The sequence below is a fragment of the Lactuca virosa genome, chromosome 4 (assembly GCF_052849685.1).
Source record: "Lactuca virosa cultivar CGN04683 chromosome 4, Lactuca_virosa_CGN04683_v6, whole genome shotgun sequence".
In the NCBI taxonomy this organism is placed as follows: domain Eukaryota; kingdom Viridiplantae; phylum Streptophyta; class Magnoliopsida; order Asterales; family Asteraceae; genus Lactuca; species Lactuca virosa.
Window position 1 is genome coordinate 350029040 of NC_136429.1, and position 19413 is coordinate 350048452.

The following is a 19413-nucleotide window of genomic DNA, read 5'->3' on the forward strand; positions in this document are numbered from 1 at the left end:
GAATATACTTTCCTTCATGTTCTAATGTTATATAATCACATTTTAACATGTAGCATTTCTACCTACCAACTTCTTTAACAACGAGCGCGATACTTCTATTGATCGCTTCGATTATATTTTACTCCAATCTTCTGGCTTAAGTCAGATGCTACATTGAACTTGGTTCTCTGAACCACGTAACATACTCGTCTTAGTCAGACTCCACTTGATATGACCACTACGAACGGAATAACAGTCATCTTCTTAGTCATTACTGAAACGATGGTAACGACATACTCGAATAAAACGATATCAATTACTTGCTTCTTGGTAACCATGTGACTTTCCTTGATCCAAGTGCGAGTCCTGTGCTTCCGGTAGTATAGGCCTCTACTACCATTCACACCTACTCATACTCTTCCTAAGTATTGTGTCGCAGTTTTCCAAGTCACCATACAAGGAAATCACATAACAGCTTAACACATAAGATAGCAAAGCGTAGGTTTTATATTATTTCTTGAAACGATTACATAGGTGTTCAAGTTCACCCTATACTATGCCTCTAATAGGCTACACCACATGGTACTACCTACATGGCTACTCCGTATCTCGATCTTGGAATATAAAATACTTATTCTTAATTCTTTGCATTGTCATCTGCTTCGTCAAGGATCATTTGAAATGCTCTTGCCTTTGGCTTTGGCGGCACATTTGGCTTTGTAGCCCCTTCCCTCTTTCAGTAGTGTTGCTTGAAGTGCCCTTCTTCTTTACATTCGTAACCCACCCTTTTGTTGAATGTACACTCGTTGGCATAATGCCCATGCTTTACACACTTGAAACAAGTCACCTCCTCACCGCATTTTCCAGAGTGTTTCTTTTTGCACTTCTCGCACCATCTTGCTTCACTTCCTTCTCCTCCAAACTTCCTCGAACTTGACTTGCTCTTCTTATTAGGCCTTGCCGACCCTTCAAATTTCCTCTTTTCGCCAACCTCAATCTTGCTGGCGGGTCTTCCCTTGATCATCTCCTTAACAGACTTGGCAGCGCAGATAGCTTCCTCCAAAGTAGGTGCCTGACGTACTGGCACCGCATACTCCCATGGAAGTCCCTTGGTGTACTTGTCAATTTTCGTCAGCTCATCTGGGACAAGACGCAAGGCAAACTCCATCTTCTCTATGAAGTTGTTGGTGTATTCACCAATGGACATGCTTCCTTTCTTTAGAGTCAGGAATTGGTTCTCTAGCTCAAGCAGGTTTTGGGCTGAGCAGTACTTGCGCTTGAATATCACCAAAAACTGATGAGAATAAATCTCAGATCGATTAGATCTTTCATAGGTAAAAGATAAAGATCAAACAAAACAAACACAATAACAGAATCAACAATATGCTTATGATTCAAATATAGTCACGCCTCAGCAGAGCTCTATGAAGAACTTCCACTGTAGAGGCGAGCTAGGGTTTACAATCCTCAAAAAGAATAAAAATTAAAGCGTGTTTACAAAGACTGCATGCATGCAGCTTAAATACTAAACCCTAGAGAAAACATGCACGGTTGGACAGGCCCAAACCGGAAATCAAAATTGGGCTAAGGACCGAGCCCATGACGCAACACTATAAGCCCAACAATCTCCCCCTTTGCGTCGAATGAGGCGAGAGATCAATTTCTTTGAGTAGGCTTCACAGTCTTGAGAACCTTGAACAGCCGAGGGATGACTGTAAGAAGTGTTTGCCGAAACTGAATGTACCATCGTAGCATGTCAGTAAACAGCTTCTTATCGGCTGTAGAATTCTGATTGCACTTGTGGATAATCTCCAAGATATGCTCCAAGCAAGCAGTTGAGAATAAGTGCTTATCACACAGAGCGAAGATACATTTTTGCTTTTCGCCTCTGACAAACATTACTGTGTGAGACTGTGGGTCGATTCTACCCTTGACCATAACATTCACATCGCCCATTCTGCCAGAAGGTTTGATCGTTGGACGCTTGTGAATGGCAGCGGCGATCTCTTGGTCCATTTTCGCCACTTCGTGAATGTAGCATACAAGCATTCACTTGATATGGTCAATGATCGGCTGGTACTCCTGTGGATTTGACATCAGGATGTTGTTGAGAAGTATCTAGTCGTGGGGATTGAGGTTCGGTAGATCAGCAAGGGTGAAGTTATGAACCGAGCCTTCAGAGCCTCGAGTCACTTTGAATTTCACATTGATAAACTTCCCTGCTGAGTAAGGCTTCAGAACCTTGACAGTAGTAATCTTCTGTAAGCTCCATGTCAGGTGCTGTGGCTGAGCAAACTCCAGATAGAACTCCAAAAGATCCCGATCAACCTTCGGGTCTGGAGAGGGAATAGAAACAGTTGAGTTAAAGCAGTGAAAGATGAATGCTTTTCGCGTGATCGGCATGTCAAACTGTGCATCCTTGGAGTTTTCAAGCCCAAACGACATCACAGGCTCAAGCCACAGTGTACAAGGTTCATCGATAGCACACTTTTGAAGTGAATCAAGAGTCCACACAGGAAAAATGGACTTCTTCTTTTCCAGGAGCTCTTTTTCTTTAAGCTCTTTTCAAGCTCTATCGATTCCTTCATCAGTTTTTCTTCAAGTTCCTTATCAGATGCCTTTGTTTTCTGAAAAGGATTAGAGGGATCTGGTTTAAAAATATCTTCAATATCATCATCAGTATCATCATCTTCACCAATTTTCTTCTTCTTCTTCTTGCATCTATCACTGACCGAAGCTTCATTAACCTTCTTCTTCTCTCCCCCTTGTTTCGGTTGGACACCAGGCATCGGAACACCCTCAATACGATTAAGAATGGCCAGTGCAGGTCGAAGTTTATCAGCCAAATGCCTGCGAGTGGTGATGGTGATGATAGGATCATGGGCTTCAAGGAGGTGAAGTAAGATGGAGTGAACATCAGCAGCTGAGCCTCGAATAACTTCCCTCTCAGACTTCAAGTCATTGAGTTCAGCTATTGCAGTGCGAAGTTTGAGATTCTGGATTTTCAGTTGAGAGGTTCGCTTGTCGAGTTCATCCATGACTCGATTTTCAACTGCCAATTCTGCCTCCAGTTGAGTTAAGCGATCATTGACTTTATCATGCAGATTGACATTTGCAGCTTCAATGGCTTTTCGGGCAACTTCAAGATTAGCTCGTTCGAGTGCTAGAGAACGCTGAAGATTTGCAACCAATTCATTTACTGTCTTAGCATTCTTTTGAGCAGCAGCCTGTAATGAATCTAGAAATAGGTTAGCCTCAAAAATTAGTTTGTCGACTTTTGCGGTCGCCTCTCTGCATTCTTTAGAGGAGGACTCGACTGCAAGCGAGGCCTTTTGACACTGGGAAGTGGAGGCTTCGATAGCCTTGGCTGCAGCAGAAAGGGATGCGCCATGTTCTTTTACAACAGAAGAAAATAATGCTTTGAGAGCAGCATCTGAATAAGCCCCAGAGGAAGAAGAGGAAATAAGTTGATCAAGTTTATCATTGACTGCTTTGAGATGACGCTTGGTTACAGGTGCATCTTCATCTTCATCACTCTGGACACGGTAAGGACTGAAATAGGTGGAATCAAATTCCAAGTCCTCACCTCCAAGAACAAGGGTGGTGTCAGTAGATGGAGTAGGTGATAAGGGTTTGGTTGTGACAGGAGGTTCAGTGGTAACAGGTGGGATAGGATCTGAAGAATGAGCTTGTGTAGTAGTGGTGGTAGTGGTAGTGTTGGTAAAGATTGGATTAGGGATGGGAGTAGTGTTAGATGGTTGAGATGTAGAGATGGGAAATATAGGAGGTATGGATACTGGGACAGAAACGGGTGGAGGAGAAGGAGGGAGGGAGCGAAATGGAATTTCGGGGGTAGGAGAGCGAGGCGGGGTATTACCACGACCCGAAGCCTCCTCGTCAGAGCTTTCGCTTTCAGATTCTGAAGGAGGAGCAGATGTATGTTTGGGAGGGACATACTCTGAGTCTGAATCACTTGAAGATTGAAGTATGAGTCTCCGAGCGGGCTTTTTCTGCTTCTTGGGTTCAGGCTGGGACAGAGTAGCCTTGTCTGACCTTCGCTTCGTAGGGGTTTGCCCCTTGGTTGTTTTAGCAACCTTCGTCTCCTTCTGAGTCGCAGCTTTCTTTCCCCTCTTGGCTGGCTTGTCAGCTTCTTCAATGGATCGAACCATGGCTAGGGTTAGTTCCCGTGGACCCGAAGAAGGAAACTCCCTGTATTGTTGCAGAAGTTTACTTGCGTCAGGCAGACAAGCAAGCATGGTGTCAGGGATGGATCCAGTGAAAGAATACTTGTTGGGATCCGTGACAATTATCTTCGTTGTGTGAAAAGTAGCAATAGAGGAGAGAAGAGAGTCTGCCATGATTGGAACGTGAAGGCGATTCATTACCCACTTGGTGATGATTGACCAGTACCGTCCACACGAGATTTCGGAGTGTCTTGAGGAAGAACTCAAGCTTTGAATCAGTTGTTGCCAGATGATTGTACCATAGTCCAGATCAATCCCGTGATATAGACCGTAAAGCACAGTCATAAAGGACTTGCTTGCTCCATCTGAGCCGGCGCTGCGCTCAGAGAGTCCTTTGAACAGTAGAGTGAATAAGCCATTCCATGGAGGAGGAAGGCAAAACTTCTTGAACTTGGTGATGGTGGTTAGGGTTTCAGTGTACCCCATTTGATAAAACATGGAGAACAACTGACCAGTAGTGATCGATTCAGGGTTTACTTTGGTTGGTTCTTGAGAGAGACCAATTAGGGCACATAAGCGGTTCTTAGAGATGGATGACTTCTCATTGTGGAGTTCAAAGTGAATCCTTTCAGCGGCTTTGTCGTAGTAAGCAGTGGAGTAGATTAGTGAGAGGCAGGCCATGGGAACAACTTCGACTCTTGACAGAGCGTCGACTAAAGGCGAGTATTTAAGACACTCAACAACATACAGCATGTAGGGTTCATAGACAAAGGGTGTGAGATCGATGATCAGGTTTTGTTGAGGTTTGATAGTGAGAAGGGTTGGGTGAACAGAGGTATCTTGAACTGAAGAAGATTTTGCCATTGTAGAAACTTGGAGAAGAAGATGAACAGTAAGATGCATCGCCTTTGTTCTTCGAGAGTTTTGAAAGTGATAAAAGGGTAAAGAGCAGCGTGCCAAATCCTTTTATACGTACAAGTAGGAGAGAGAAAAATCCGGCTGATATCTTGGAGTTATTTGAACTGGCGCCTGATTGGACGGATGAATAGTAGTCATACCCAGTGATGACGCATGAAAGAGAAAGGGCGTTTCCTTTGTACACGCCATTCCATAAAAAGCACTTTTGCAAATTATCTTAACGGTTGGAGAAATGCCGAGTCAGCCTTAACTCTATCCCAATTGTCACCCCATATTTCACATAAATCGTCATCGCTTTTTAAGTTTATCGATCATTGAAGCACCATTAATAGAACTAGTTTTTGGAAAAAAAATTCATGCATAGAGTGTAAAAGATAAAGAAATAAAGCGACTTGTGCAAGATAATTTGTGATGTCTTAAAAAAAACATAAAGCAACTGATTCTGGGCACGAATCTCTTCCTTCAAAGTCAAGAGAGACCTTAAAGTGCTTGTATGGCTTCCCATTAAATAACGTTCAAATACTTGTTAAGAAGTATTGAAAGGCATCTTTTAAATCTAAGGCTCATAACAGGTGGCTTTCGCTTCAATTCATGAATTCGAGACTTGATATAAGACCGAAACTGAATGAAGTACTTGTTAGATCAATGTAATCTATTGAACAAGTAGGTAGGAAACATATTCAGTGACTTGTTGAAATCGTAATTGGAAGAAAAAAAAATTAAAACATGGATCCATTTGGAAGAAAAGCTTTGGTAATAAGCACTTTCATTAGGATAGCGCAAAACGAAAAATGAGATTTCATAGAAGTGCATAATATAGATCAAACGTTAAAGTATTCACCGTCAATTCAGTAAGGGAGTTGGATTTTGGGTTTTACTTAAGTCGTGGTGAACGAACTTAAGATCATCAACACAGAATTGGTATAACCATAAACCTCAGTGGTTATGGCTGAGAGTCTCAAGGATTACAAAATGTGAAACGAATCAGTGATGGAGAAAAATATGGTGGGTAAAAGAAACGAAAGTGCCTCTGCTAGAACTGATTGACAAAGCAGAAAACCTCTTAACTCAATTTCAGAGGAGTATGGCAGCTCATGATTAGAGTAAATGTTATAGCCTGATTGGTGAGACAAGATTTGTATTTATCAAGTCATTAAGGCTTTACTCAGAATCGTTCGAGGCTTTGGTCAACATACAACAGCATGCTTCTAGGGACACTTAACTAGTACTGAAGGAAAGAAATATACCTGCCTTAGTTCCATATTCTGATTTACTGGTTCTCTTATTACCTAATAAGAACAAAGAAACACACCACACAAACCAACAAACAAAGAAACATAAATATTTTTGAATTTTTGGAAGGTTTCTGAAAAGAAATAAAAACAGAAAGATAAAATATTTTTGGAATTTTTTTTTTTTAAAAAAAAATAGTATACAAATGAATACAAACAAAACGCCTTGATATGAGAAGAAGCAAACGAGTTCAGATGGACCGAACCCGAAATAGACCGAACGCTCGGTTCATTTCGGTTCATGGTCGACCCGAACCCGAAATAGACCGAACGCTCGGTTCATTTCGGTTCACTCTATTTCGCCTCTTACCTTTATTGAAGCAAAGGCGATTTTGGTACTGACTCCGATTCCATCATGCCTAGGCCTTGCAAAATCTTGTTGAAACTTGCTTCAGGAAGAGCCTTAGTGAATATATCTGCCAGTTGATCAGTTGTCCTTACAAAGTGAATTTCGACGTTGCCATCTTCCACGTGATCTTTAATGAAGTGATACCTCAGTGCGATATGTTTAGTCTTTGAGTGTTGCACTAGGTTGTGACAGATCCTAATTGCACTTTCAGAGTCGCAATATAGTGGGATTTTCTTCATATTTAGCCCGTAATCTCTAAGCTGACTCTGTATCCATATCACCTGAGATATGCATGAGGCAGCAGCAATGTATTCAGCTTCAGCCGTGGAAAGAGAAACACATGTTTGTTTCTTCGATTGCCAGCTGACCAATTTACCGTCTAGAAATTGGCATCCTCCAGTGGTACTTTTACGATCTAATCCACATCCGCCCAAGTCAGCGTCTGAGAACGCTTGAACAAAGAATCCTGAATTGGCCGGATACCAAAGACCGAGAGAGGAGGTTCGCTTCAGATATCGAAAGATATTTTTCACAGCTTGCAAATGAGGTTCGCGTGGGTTAGCTTGAAATCTGGCACAATAGCAAACTGAGAACATGATGTCAGGTCTGCTGGCCGTGAGATACATCAGTGAGCCAATCATTTGTCGATAAAGCGTCATGTCAGCGGCTGGCTTCTCCAATGAAGGTGTAAGCTTTGCCCCAAAAGCCATTGGAACTTTAACTCTGGAGTCTCCCATCATTCCAAACTTAGCAAGCAGTGTCTTGGTGTATGCCTCCTGGTTAATAAAGATGCCTTCGGGTCCCTGTCTAATGTTTAAGCCAAGGAAAAAGTTAATTGGACCCATTGAGCTCATCTCAAATTTAGTTTCCATCAACTTCCTGAATTCAGCTGTTAAGCTAGGATTCGTGGAGCCGAAGATGATGTCATCAACATAAATTTGGACTATCATAAGGTGGTTACCCTCTCTCTTTCGAAAGAAGGTTGGGTTAACCGAGCCTTGTTTGAATCTAGACATTTTTAAGAACCGAGTGAGAGTTTCATACCATGCTCTGGGAGCCTGCTTTAAGCCATATACCGCTTTGTCAAGTATGTAGCAGTGACCTGGATACTTTTCGTTCACGAAGCCCGACGGTTGTTCAACGTACACAGTTTCTTCAAGTTCACCGTTGAGAAAGGCACACTTGACGTCCATCTGATAGACTTCAAAGTTTTTGTGTGCAGCATAGGCAAGAAAGATACGAACAGACTCTAATCTAGCAACCGGAGCGAAAGTCTCTTCATAATCGATACCTTCTTCTTGACAGTAGCCTTTCACCACTAAACGAGCTTTGTTGCGAATCACGTTCCCCTCCTTATCCATCTTAATTCTGAATACCCATTTGAGACCGACAACTGAAGCATCCTTTGGAGTTGGAATAAGACGCCATACTTTGTTTCTTTCAAACTCATTCAACTCATCTTGCATGGCTTGAACCCAGTCAGAATGATCAAGTGCTGAGCAAACGGTCTTCGGTTCAACTTTGGAAACAAAGGAGTTGAACATGCAAAACTCTACTTGAGAAAAGAGTGCAGCTTGTTTCGCTTTAATCTGTGATCGAGTTAACACCGTTTCTAAAGATTCTCCAATAATCTGACTCTGAGGATGATCTTTGGTCCATTTAATAAGTGGAGGATAATTTGGATCACAAGAGGGATCCAATTCTGCATTGATTTCTTCTTCCAATTCTGATAAAGTATCATCATTGACATGTGTACCCTCCCCCTCGAATGATGACACGAATTCTGGATCAGAATGCTCCCCTTCGTTTGGACTTTCGGTTGAGCCAAATGATTGTGACGTTGAATTCTCCCCCTGGAATGAAGGACCTTGATCTTGTTGTCGATTCGGACCCTCCCCCTGGACTGAAGGGCGGTCATTTGAAGGTTCGCCTTCAACTGGCCTCTCGGTTGCTTTAGGATGATCAGCAGCCATCTTTTGAGCAGCATCATCAATGATTTGCTTTAGACTGTCAACCTTGTTGTCTTTCGCTGTTGATTCAGAATTAATTGCCGTTTGAGGCTCATCAAAAAGAAGCATGTATTGCTCGAAAAGATTTGAAATTGGGGCTGTTACATGACCAGTCTTTGGAAAGATTTCCTGAGTTATACTTTCGGTTGCCTTCATCTTCTTAACATATCTATCGTCAAAAGTGACATAGTATGTTTCTTCAATCTTCTTAGAACGCTTGTTCAGAACTCTGTATGCCTTAGAATTCAGGGAGTAACCTAGGAATATACCTTCATCAGCCTTAGCATCGAACTTATTTCGCTTCTCGTTAGAATTGAAGACGAAGCACCTGGAACCAAACACATGGAAGAATTTCACATTCGGTTTGCGATTGTTTAAGATCTCGTAAGGAGTGTGAGAGAATCGCTTGTTTAGATATGATCGGTTCTGAGTGTAACAAGCGGCAGCGATAGCATCAGCCCAGAAATACAGAGGCAATGAAGCGAAGCTTAGCATAGTGCGAGCTGCTTCGCATAGAGATCGGTTTCTTCTTTCAACAATTTCATTCTGCTGTGGAGTATATGGGGCTGAAAAATTATGAGTCGTTCCCTTCTCAGCAAGAAAATCTTCGAAATCTTTGTTTTTGAATTCTAAGCCGTTGTCGCTTCTTACTTTACGAACAACTTTCCTTAGTTGAATTTCAACCTGCTTTATGAAGAGCTTGAGCCTTGGAGTAGCCTCAGATTTTTGCTTCAAGAAAAATACCCATGTGAAGCGAGAGAAGTCGTCGATAATGACCAAAATGTACTTATTTCCACCAATGCTTTCAATGGAAGAGGGACCACACAGATCGATGTGCAATAATTCCAATGGCTCTATCACTTTTGTATTGATAATGTAGGGATGACTTTGTCTACTCTGTTTTCCCAATTCACAGGCTGCACATAAATGTTCTTTGTCAAATTTGAGAACTGGAAGACCTCGAACATGATCTCCTAAAACCAGTTTGTTTATATCCTTGAAATTAAGATGAGAGAGACGTCGATGCCATAACCAGCTTTCATCTGAATGAGCCTTCGTGAGTAAGCAAACTGCTGGTTTACCTCGAATTGGATTGAGGTTTAAAGGGTACATTTCCCCTTTTCGCTTCGATTTCAGTAGAATGTTATTTGACTTCTTCTCGACTATCTCTGAGCCTTCATCATCAAATGATACCTTCAATCCAGTCCCAACGACTAGCTGTGATACGCTGATAAGGTTATGTTGAAGCCCTTCAACATATGCGACCTTTCTAATTGAGAAATCACCATTCGTAATCATTCCATAGCCTTTAATAGTTCCAAACGAGTTGTTGCCGTACTTCACAATACCACCATCCTTGAGAGACCGAAACTCCCTCAGTTCTTCCTTCCTGCCTGTCATGTGACGTGAGCAGCCACTGTCAATATACCATTCTTCGTCAAACTGCTCGTCACGCATAACCTGCAAAATATTAAGCAGATTTAGGAACCCAAAGTTTCTTGGGTCCTTGTGAGCCTTTTACAGGAGAGGGAATAGTAAGAGAAATATCAACCAAATAAGTACGTTTAATTAAAGTTGTTTCATCTTTTCTTTTTATAGTGAAAACTTTAATTTTGTTTGACTTAAATTCGATAGGCGTACGATTTGAAGTGTTGACGTCTGCATTCTTTTGGATTTCTTTTGGACGTCTGTCATCTTCTGGAAAGAGATTTCCTTTCCCCTTTAAATCCTTGAAAGAATTAGAACGAGAAGAGTTAGGTTTAGAAGTGACATCGGATCTTCTGTTCATTTGATTGGTCTTGCAGGGTTGAGAAACGTAACCGCTCTTTCGGTTGCTATTGAGTTGAGGACCGAAACCGTTCTTTCGGTTGTTATTGGGTTGAGGACCGAAACCGTTCTTTCGGTTGATGTGGTTCTGAGAACCGAAGCTCTCCCTTCGGTTCATTTCAGTCGAGGGACCGAAACCACCCTTTCGGTTCCTTACTTCCTGCGAACCGGTGCTTTCCTTTTTGTTCCTTACCTCCTTTTGTTTAGAAGGTTTTTCATAGCGAACATAATTAGGATTTTGAGATCTCCAGAACAGCTTCCTTTCGGTAAGGTTTTTCTTGTACCTCACATTTCTTTGATGCTTTCTGTCTCTCACCTGTTTTGGGTTTCTGTGAATGTTAGCCTTTTTCTCAGAACTTTGAATATTAGCTTTGCACTTAGGTGAATTGGTTTCGCTTGAAATAACCACTTGCTCATCTGAAGACTTTTTAGTCCCACTTGTGCTCGGCTCATCAAAACGAGTAGGATCATTAAGTGGTTCGGCTATATATCTGCCTCTCACTCTCCATGTGGTCTTCTGTGACAAACCTACTGTTTCATCAGCATTGTCAATAGGTGCTGACCAGAAGAATTCATCACATCCGTCAACATTATCTTCTGCTACTATCGCCGTCAGTTCGGCTGTTTGTTGCTGAGTTACTCCATTAACCTTGTATACTTGATTTGGAGTTGATTGTACCTTTTGATACACAACCGCTTTTTCTTTAAGGACTTTGGTCGTGTCTTTGGATAGTCGAGCGTATTCAACTGAATTTTCAGAAATCAGATTTTTGTGGGTTTTAGGTTCGCTCTTGACAAACTCAGAACAATCCACCACATCCTCTACAGAGATTTCACTCAGATCATCGTCCTCATTAAGTTCAGATGCACTTTCAACATTAATTTTATTTTCTGAACTTAATTTGGCATTCAACGAGTCGAATTTCTGTACAGTTTCGGCTCTTAACTTCAATCTATCATTCTCATCTAACAGATTTTTGAGCATGTCCTTATGGTCCTTGGACTTTATGTAGGATTCAATTTTGTCAAGACCGATTTTGTATGTAGGTGAGATCTCATCAGAGGATACAACACTTTCACAGATGTAAGCTTCAGCATCGATTTCAACCTCCTTTAACTCAAGGAAGGGCAAAATCATGCGATGTATCTTCTTTCCTATTTCACAATCGAGATGCAATTGTGTGATATTAAAATAAAGTCTTTTAGCAATCAAACAAAACACATTTCGTTGTTTTAACAATTTAAGATTGTCTCTTTGCAAATAAATCGACTCATCCTTAGACCTAATCAACTCTTTTTCCTTCAGCTCAATCCACATCCTCCTTTCCTCACTCTTCGACGATACCCTGCTAATTTGATCAGTCAGGTTAGAGTTTGTGACACGGGTTTGGGAAAGACTACTACTTATACTAGAAAATTTAGATTTTAAGCTATTCAATTCCTTTTCATAGTTAGTAACAGGTATTTTTAGAGAAGCAAGAATATTTTGTACCTTCTTGATCAACTCATCACATTCATTGATCTGTGTACTAACAGGTTTCGTAGCAAAACACCTGTCCTCTCGCTCCTTCTCACCTTCTATTCCTCTATCAGTTGTATATCCTCTCATCTGGGATACACCTTCGATCACCATGAAACACCTTCCAGTAGTGTGTTCTTCTTTTACCAGCATCGCCTTGCCATGAGTGGGTTTTCTTACTTCTTCGTCCTCTGAGTCTGTGGACCATACTTCCACGCCACCGAATTCATCACGGTAGTCTGTATCCTGTACAATCAAAGCATTCATAGTTTTATTGCTAGCAGCAGACTTTCTTTTCTTGATATCCTCAAGTCGTCTCATGAGGCTCGCTTCCTCATCATCATCATCCGTCTTTTCTGCCCTCTTTTTCAGCATGCAGTCCTTGGCAAAGTGATTCTTGCCTCCACAGTAATGGCAATCAAATCCTGAGTCTCCACCAATTTTCACTTCTTTCTTGGACTCTTCTGACTTCGACGCTATCTTCGGTTCCTCCTTAACCTTTTCAGCGCTGTAACTTCCCTGCCAATTTCGGTTTTTGTTGGCTGGGAACTTCCTTTTAATGAACTTTCTAGGATTAGAGACCATCAGGGCATACTCTTCACTAGTTAGATCATAGTCAGAAAGATCTAATTCCTCCTCTTCTTCAACATAACTTTTTCCTTTAGAAACAAGGGCTAACGAACTCAAGCTAGACACCACACTCGTTTCCTTAGTCAGAGCACTTTCATGGGATTTCAGAATTCCCACCAGTTTCGCCAGAGAATACGATTTAAACTGTTCATGTGCCTTTACTGTTGACACAACTGCCATCCATTCGGGTCTATGACCGTTCATGAAGGTTACTTTCTGTTCAATAACTTTCCTTTCGATCCCATGCTTTATCATCTTACTCAAGAGATGATTAAAACGATCAAAAGCCTGAACCAGTTTCTCTTCGGGCTTTTGTTTGAAATCACCAAACTCTGAAAGCAAAAGAGTTTGAATCGAATGTTCCAGATCTGCGTCGGTGGAATACAATTCTTTTAGCCTGTCCCATATCTCTTTAGCTGTAGTGCAAGAATTCATCAAACGAAATGTATCTGACTACAATGCAAACCTAATCATTCTTAAGGCTTTAATGTTACATTTAAACTTATCTTTCTCGTCTTGAGGAATGTCTTTCATATCACTCACAAGCTGATTGTACTCCTTTTGAGTTTTGACAATCCTTGAGTTGTTTGTATGAGCAAACGGGCCAACAGTGATAGCTTCCCAGATCAAGTACCCATCATCTTCTGAGCCACTCACATAATCTTCGAAGTGATGTGTCCAAACCTCATAATCTTGAGTGTACAAGATTGGAATCCTAGTCGTTGATCCGATACTGTTGGAGATGTTGATTGGATTGGTTTGCGAATCATCCATGGACATTCTGATGAAGTTTGATCGATAACCTGTTTAAGATCAGACTTGTAATTTATCGTTAGGGTAAGATCTACAATTAATGAGACACGCCAATATGGAATGACGGCTCAATTAATATCAATAAATGCGGAAAAACCCTGATAACTTCTTCAACAGAAGAGATGTGTATGAATTACACAGTCTCCTGCTCTGATACCAATTGATGAGAATAAATCTCAGATCGATTAGATCTTTTACAGGTAAAAGATAAAGATCAAACAAAACAAACACAATAACAGAATCAACAATATGCTTATGATTCAAATATAGTCACGCCTCAGCAGAGCTCTATGAAGAACTTCCACTGTAGAGGCGAGCTAGGGTTTACAATCCTCAAAAAGAATAAAAATTAAAGCGTGTTTACAAAGACTGCATGCATACAGCTTAAATACTAAACCCTAGAGAAAACATGCACGGTTGGACAGGCCCAAACCGGCAATCAAAATTGGGCTAAGGACCAAGCCCATGACGCAACACTATAAGCCCAACAAAAACTATGCCCACGTCAGTTGCATGGGCTCATTGGGGCTTAGAGTCTTCCCCCGGGTGTTCCACCAGCGAACAGCGCCTCCTCGGAACTGACACATTGCAAATGTGGTCTGTAACTTGCCTCTACAACCACACGTCATGAAGGCCAACTCCATCTCCGAGATCCAATCCATAACTCTGAACGGATCTTCCTTTCTAGTGAAAGTTGATGGTTTTCAAGTTAGAAAATATTTGTCCTTGCATTCGTTCCTCTCGTCTCTGTCATCTTGGTTGTTTCGTCGAACTATTGGTGGGTTGGCTCGACCAATGGTCCCACTGTAGTTCCGTCCTTCTGACTGTACATCATTCAGTTTGGATTGTTTGATCGGTATTGTAGCTTCCTATCGATTCTGTTGAAGTAAACGTCTGGTCTCCTCTAATTGATGATCCAACATCATTTGGATCATCGCTTGTACTCCGGCCATTATGATTGGCTCAGGAGCGGCTACCACAACAGGTATTTGCTCAATCACTGGGGCTGTTGAATCTTGTTTCCATTCACGTTCCCGACTCCACTTCGGGTTCTTGCCATTTTGATCTATACACCGAATAAGGTGAATTTATATCTTTATTTTCGATAGACGTTTAATAATCCTTATCACTCCGAAACGTTTACATGTTAGTTCTAATATCGTAGTCGTACGTTTAGAATCCTGAACACGTAAGGTTTCTAGATCCGGTCGGCAACAGACCATAGATCCGAACAAATAATAGCATATCAGGCATAAAACACTTAGCACATAAAAGCATATTAGGCATCTTTCCTAATATAAGCTAGTGCTCGTTTCTAAAATATAGTAGACACTCATCTCACAATCATCGCTTAGCATTCTAAGTTTAAATCTAGAAATCCTACAAATTCCTAGTTCGCTTAAACTGATGCTCTGATACCAACTGTGACATCCCCATTTTCACGGCCAAAAAAATACCGATTTTGTTTATGCTTTATAAAAATCAGAGTACCCCTTTTAATAAAAATGTTGCGGAATTTGTTCCCAGAAAAACATGATAAATACGTAATCAAAGCATTTCCGAAGAAATGTATTTTTATTCATTTTAAAACATTCAGGATGTCATCGTCAATACAGAAACATAAGCATATACAGAACTTACATTCATTTACACTTGTGATCTACACCTCTTTAATCTCTCAGTGTAATGTAACTTCATATCGACACCTGTGATATAATAAGCTTGAGTGGATCAGGTTGGGAAACCTGGTGAGCACATAGGGTTTTCAACCCACAATAATATAATTATTATGTTAAACATCAAACAATCAATCAACCCGATTACCCATCCCCATTATCTTCTTTTTTCTTAAGGGTCTACCGTAAGAATAAGCTATTCCTCGTTCATTCATTCTTAAGGATTATCCTAAGGAATAGGCACGAAGTCCATCGTTGCCAATGACACGGTTGTCCAGCACAACTGCTAATATTATCATTTAGGCGCAGCTACCAGAATTGTGACATTCTCTATGAGGCGCAACTGTCGGTATTGTCCTTTAGGCGCAACTGCCATGGTTATGATGTTCTCTATTAGGCGCAGCTGCCAATACTATCCTTAGAGCGCAGCTGCTATGATGTTTATCGTAGATCAAAAACATCTACTGGTTGTGGCGCAACTGCCAGTGCTCATCTATAGGGTATTGGGTCCATTACTGTCAATGTTCACCTATAGGACAATATGTCCATACAGCTAATGTTCCTCTATATCAGCTTTCATCCACCATAATTCTTCTACCCATTTTTACCCAACATATTATGTAGATATAAATACATATAAAGTTTAAATCATTTAAAACATGTATAAAATTGTTCATCCAGTATAGACAACAAGTATACAGATAATATGCACACATATCACGTAATTTATATAAAATACTTCATATCTATGTGTAAGATGAAAGTAACTATGCACTCACCAGATAAGGTGGTGACTCTGTACTCAGACAGCGCTTCGTTTACTTAAAACAATTTCCTTCGACAAAACCTAGTATCATTATCACTAGTGTTTAGTCTAACGTTCACTGAGACTAATTAATAGTCTTGCTATTTTTACTATTATATAAGTGTTAAAACAATACTCTTCATCCACTATGTATATACAGGGGCCAGGCATGAAACACTGGAGGGTATGACCATTTTAGCATATAGCACTTCTGAAATCCAACAACCTAGGTGGCCCTTCAAACCAGATTCCTCGTACCGCGAGTGGTTAAAAAGATATTATAACGATACTTAAATAACTCATAATAATAGCCCAAATAATTATTATAAGGTCCTAATAACGTTACTATATTTAAATAAAAGCTATATTGAAAATAGTGTAGGCGTAGCTCACTTACAGCAGATTTTTATTAAAAACCGGGCTTCACTGGAGCAGTGTTTCCGAGCCAAAAAGCTCTTTTTCTCGGAGCCTTTGGGAGCTCCGGGGCTTTCTACGGGTGCTAGGGGGTACCCTAGGCTTTGGGGGGTTAGGAGGATAGAGAGAGAGAGTACAGAGAGAGAAAGATAAGTTGGAAATGGTGTGAAATTGGAGCTGCCTTCGCTTCCCTTTTATAGCAGGCCGAAGCCTCGGTACGCATGGCGCTCCTGCGAGGTACGCAGCGCGTTCCTCGTACACGGGGCGTAGGCTTCCGACGCGGTGCGTTCGTACGAGACGTGTCCGAAGATGGCTGGGGCGGTGTGGTCGATCCGAGACTGAGCCCTCCTACGCAGCGCGTTCCTTCCCTCTGCCCATGGCGTTCCTCGGCCAGATTCGCATTTTGCCATCCCTGCTTCAAAAATTCATGACTTTCTCATACGAGCTCCGTTTTCGATGTTCTTTATATCTACGCGTAGGCGGGACCATAGTATACAACTTTTTTTTTACACTCCGTCGGTTAATTTTGACTTTATTTTTAAAGTTATATTTTTAACAGGCCGAGAGAGGAATAGTCTGTTAAAAATTCATAATTTCTTCATCCGACGTCCGTTTTTGTCTGTCTTTTTACTGTTACGCTACTATTAACGAGATCTTCGATTCTCGTTTAGGTTGTGTCGGCTGAAAATCGCTCGGGCTACACACTGCTAAGCCGAAACTTAGAAAAATCATAACGTCCTCATACGAAGTAAGATTTGGGCGTTCTTTTTATGCATGATCTTGGTTTAACGTATTCTAAGACTTTCGTTTAAATCGATAAAGCTAAGAATTGCTCTATCGTAAATTCACTATTTACGTCACGCAGTGTTGTAACAGTTTTGCCGCGAAACTTCGACGGGCCATAACTTCTTCGTTATAACTCGGATTTCTGCGTTCTTTATATGTACGGAATCCTTGTGACATATGCTACAAATTTTATTAAGATTATTTATTGTAAATAATCTTCTATCAAAAAGTCATTTTCGACACTTATTGTCTCTATAATGACTAGCTCGGATATACGGGCGTTACAGTAACAAGGAGGCAAAGAGTGTAGGATTATGTCAATCGCTAACTCTTTGTCAAAGTTGACATTCAACTTCAGCAAGCAGTCCACGAATCTCTGCATCTTCTGCAAGTGGGCCGTGATGGACTCACCGTCCTTCATTTTCGTAGTGATCATGGAGGCGATGATCTCGTACCTCTCCTGGCTTGCACTTTGATGGTACCTATCCATCAAATCTTGGTGCATCTCATAAGGGTAGAAGTCCTCGTAGGACTTCTGGAGTTCAGTAGTCATGGTAGCGAGCATAATACACGACACCTTTGTCGCATCCCTCTCATGAGCCTCGTAGACAGCAATTTGCTCGGGAGTAGCAATATTTATGTTAACCTCCTTTACCTCCTTGTCGAGAACATACTCTTTGTCCTCGTATCAAGTCACCATGCGAATGTTACGAATCCAGTCGTTAAAGTTGGTGCCATCGAAGATCACTCTCCCACAAAGGTTCATGAGAGAGAAGGAGCCAGAAGGGTTGGAGCCAGAAGCGTTGTTGTTTGGAGTAGACATCTGAAAAGTAAAGAGACAAAGTTTAGATTAGATAAGAATCTCCAATTTAAAACCCAAATGAAAAATTAGGGCTAGGACCCAACACAATTATATACAATTCAGAAAAGGGATGCCGTAATCTAATTGCAAATAATTTGAAGGTAGGTAAATGACGATTTACCAATTTCCACCATAATAAACGAAAAAGAACTTTAAGTTTTAAATGATTTGAAATTCCTAGATTCGTTTCAGATTCATTGAACTTTTCAATGGCATGTTTAAATCTCGATTATGCCCTTCAAGTTTGTGACTGGGATACCGAGGATCACAAACAAGGTGTGAATAACCATGCAAATGTGCTTGGTACTTTCGATGTCATTTATCATCTAATCAATGTGCCGGTTAACCACACATGCTCCATTAATCTATGATAAACATCGAGCTACCCTTTGCCACCCTTTCTAGTCCCAAATTAGTGTGTCGGTTAGCCACACACGCTCCACTAACGACTTGGCAAAGTGCAAAGTGCAATTTCATGGAATAGCGTTATTTTCACATTTTTCCTATAGTAACTAAGATTGGGAATTTATGAAAACATTTAGTTACTTTATAAAATCATTATACTTATTAATGAGGAATTAGTTTGTCATATCCTACCCGTTCGGCTAACGACCCTCCACTAGTCAAGCAAGCGGTGGGTGAGAGTGGACACCCATTCAATCGTCATTTTATAGGCAATTTCCTTATACCCCTTTTATAGACCAGCTTCGTGAATGAGGCCTAGTAACGGTAAGACTGACTCGTCTTATACATATAAGTATTAAGCTTTTAATATTATAATAGTATAATGGTGTATTTTAAACATTTTAAAATACTAGGGTTTTTAATCAATTTAAAATTTTCGAAAATTAAAGCTATTTAATTTTAAAATCTTAAATATTAGAAACCTAGATTTAATAATTATCCAAAATTAAACAATTAATTTAAATTATTAAATCTTAAGGGATTATCCATTAAATTAAACAATCAATTTAACCTAATCCCTAAAATTTCAAAAATTTGGGATGGGATAATTCAAAATCTTTAATTATCTACTTAAAGAATTAAAAGGATAATTACAAAAGATGGCATTATCCTAATCCCTAAAATTTTGGAATCTAATCTTGGGGAGGAAGGCATTTTCGAAAACCTTAGGGTTAGACAACCCTAAAATCAAAAATTTAATGCCAAAGGAAAGGGTTCAAGAAACCCTAACAAAATTCGACAACTAGGGTTTTGAAACCCTAATTTCGAAAATCCAAGTCCTAGGGTTTATTTGCATAAAACCTAATTTGTCAAGTTCATACTTTTGTATCATATCTAATTGAAAACAACAACCGAAGTCTCTGATACCACTGATAGGTTTTATAC